The sequence below is a fragment of the Triturus cristatus genome, chromosome 7 (assembly GCF_964204655.1).
Source record: "Triturus cristatus chromosome 7, aTriCri1.1, whole genome shotgun sequence".
Classification (NCBI taxonomy): domain Eukaryota; kingdom Metazoa; phylum Chordata; class Amphibia; order Caudata; family Salamandridae; genus Triturus; species Triturus cristatus.
In genome coordinates this window covers 1882416683-1882420167 of record NC_140590.1, presented here as the reverse complement: position 1 = coordinate 1882420167, position 3485 = coordinate 1882416683, and positions in this window count along the sequence as shown.

Sequence of the window (3485 nt, the reverse complement as noted above, 5' to 3'; positions counted from 1 at the left end):
GATCAGCTCTGGTGCCCCTACCTCAGTGCACTGCGCATCGCTGACCCTTCTAATTGATTCTTGGGTGACCTCTGTACTTGCTCCGGCTACCAACATGATGCCTCGCAGTTCATTGTGTTATGTTGGTGTTTTCTGTTTCCGCTTTATTGGTGAACACTGTTCAAGTTGTTGCATAGGCATCATTGGTCAGGTGGCCCTGGTAATAAAGAGTGGCCGGGCGCACGTGCCCATAACCAGTTCAACTGACTATCAAACTGTGTCTGTGTGCTTATAACATGTATATGATGGCCCTGGCCCTACCACATTACATTGTGCGTTGTACAGCAGACGCAAACGTGTCACCCCAGGCAGTGGGTAAGGCCTTGTCCATGTAGCTCTGTCGTCCCCACCTTCATATGTAAGAGGAGTGCACTGGGACGGCTTAGGCAAGTCCAGCGTAGGGGTGTGATTGATTGTCCTGGGGCTCTGGGCGTGGTTCTGTACTGGAAATTTGCAAATGCGTTTGGCTATGTCGCAGTGTGTGTGTCCGTTGGTGAGTGTAAGTGGTCTCTGATGGGAATTGGACACCCATGTATGTAATCGAGTTCGTCTGCCATGAGTTCGAACCCCACCCGCACCTGTTTAGCCACCTCCTTCTGGCAGTCTCACACCTGGCCTTGGAATGCCATGTGTTCTTGGGTGAGGTGCTGGGAGCCATCGGTGGTGGTGTGTGCTTCCTGCTGTGTGGTCTGTGCAGGGGGTGGGGTCTCCTGATTGCAGCTGGGCTGCCCTGCTCCTGGGGGTGGGGTGCGGAGGCTGTCCATGAGCCGTTGGAGGGTGTCGGGGCAAATGTCCAGGGGGTCCTCTTCATCATCACTGAAGAGATGTCTGCTCTGCAGGAGGTGTTGATTGTCCCACTGCAATGTAAAGAGAAGATGCTGGTTGACAGTGTGTTCCATGTATGTTGACACATTGTACATGTTTACATACAGATTGCATGACAATGTGCATTGTGACTGTTTGGGAGTAGCTGACTATTTCATGCTGGACAGTGGACATTTTGACTACATCAGGTATGTGAGGTTGTACACGTACATTATCATCTCACAGTTTCCTGCTCTGAAAGATGTGATTGACCAGTTTCTACGCACATGCGGAACCAGTTGTGTCCTCTGTTCTGCAGTGGAATTGTTGCACTTCGTACCACATTGTCATCAATGTTGATGTGCTGTTCTTGCGATATGTGTGTGCTGCATTGTGGGTGAGTCGCCCCTGCAGCTGTGATTATGCTGCCCCTAACCCATTTGGGATGGTGTGCCTTTGACATCTGTGCTCCTACAGTGCTAAGATGTTGCAGACTTGGCTGATTTGGGCTCTTGGGCATGGTTTATCCGCAGATGTGTTGTTGCCATCAGGGGTTGTGTGTGCACGTGGATGTGTCAGGGTGTGACATGCTCCTCTCCGGATGTGTTCCACACTCGGCCAGCTCAGTGTTGTGGCATGCAGCATGTCATGATAATTGGACTGCAGCCATGCTATTTGTCATTCAGTGTCACTGGCATTGTCAGTGTGGCTCACAGACATGCAGATTGCTGGTTTTCACACGTGTGCATGGGTTGGTTGTGGGATTGGTGGTGGTGGGGGGACACCTTTATGCCCATAGTAGACGTGGGCCTACTTGCTGTTTGTGTGTGTGCTGCAGTGTGCCAAGGGGATCAGGGACATGCTCAGGAGTCATTGTGGGTGTGCGTTTACTCTACTTAATTGTGTATGTGTGCCATTGTGCCCATCTCCTCCAGTCCCCCAGTCCCTGCTCAGTACTCACCCTTGTGCTGTTGTGTCAGGTCATGTCAAGCAGTGTCCGGACCCCCGACTACTGCCACCGTCTCCCACTGATGACTGTGGACACCATTTCCTCCATCTCATCTAGCTCCTGGTGTTCCGCTGGACTGCCACCTCCAGTCTGCAGTGCTGCCTGATGGTTGTCAGAGTTTCTTCTTGGTTTTGCGCTTCGCATCATTCCAGCACCCCTTGACCTCTCCAATTGTCCTCTTCCTTCCTCCGACTGCATTCACCTTGTCCAGGATGTCCTGCCATATTGCATTTTTGTTGGCCAATAGCACATTGGGGGTGGCGAACAGTTGTTGGTGGTGTTCAATCACCTCCGTGATGATGATCCTGTTTTCCTGCGGACTAAGCCTCGTCTTCCTCATCTTCTTCTCCTTGCCCTTCCGTGATCCTGAGGTCCCAGGCGGGTCCTCCTGGGGGCTTGTGGGGTTCTGCTCGTCCTCTGTATTGGCTCCTGCTTCCTCTATGGTGCTACACAGTTTGTAATATTTTGTTTGTGTTTTTACGTGGTTTTATAGTGCATTTTCCCGCATGACGCGTGGGATTAGCAGGCCTGTCGCTGGTTATCGCCGATTTTTGTAACACGATTGGCCACATCGCAACTCTTTTCCCGATTGTGTTTTGCGTTTTTTCTGCGTCGCGTTCATTTTAACACGGTCATTTGGCATGTTATCGTGAGACTATCGCATGCTGCCACCATGTTGAGAATACAATGTTAAAACGGTGTAATTTTCTCCCGATATACTGCGATATGCATGTTGCGTTAAGCAAATTTTGCGATAATTAACACACGTTCTTGAGAATATCCCCCAAAGTGTGTTAACATATAGCTATAGCATTTTTAGTTGTTCCTTTGTAACAAGAGGAGTGCCTGTGTTTTTATCAACCGGCAGCTTTACTTTTCCGCTTTTTGTAGTGCCTTTTTAGTGGTTTTTTTTTGTTACTGCCACCTCAATAGTACTTAATTTGTATGAAAAGTGGTTCCAGGGGGTTTATTTAAAGTAGCTTTTTAAACGCAAAAGTTGTTTTGTTTTCCGACTTCAATAGTGATATTGAAACTGGCAACATAGTAATTTGCTTTGTTTGCTTTATTTAAACTTGAATGCATTTTTTTCGCGACTTTGGCAGTTAGTTGCATTTAGCATGCACTTAAAAGTATGCAAGTACGAACTGGGAGGTTGTTTATAACATAAAAATGGCAACATATAAGCTTCTAAACTATGTTTATTCTTGAATTATATTCTTTTTTTCTCTTTTTTAAACAAAATTACTACTGCCTCCTTGTTGTTTTATTTTTGGGAAATACAGACATGCACGTAACTGCACGCAACTGTTTATTTTTTGGTTTGTTTTCCTTAACTATGTGTTTATTTTCCTTTAACTCCTTACTTCAGCAGTGACCTACAGTTAGTTTCACGTGCTTAGCATCCTGCTGTTTGCTGATTTGCATCTCACAGATGCTGCAGTCCAAAATATTACAATCTTTACTACAAGGCTTATTTGCACTTAATTATCTTGTCCTGGTTTCCTTTCGCAAGTGGCGAAAACAAGCTAATGTTTCACACCGTAGCAGACTTTGTCTCCCTTTTTTCCAAAAGAAATGGCAATGCATTACAATATATCAGTACAGTTGGAAACCAAAGTGGGAGCCAATTTAT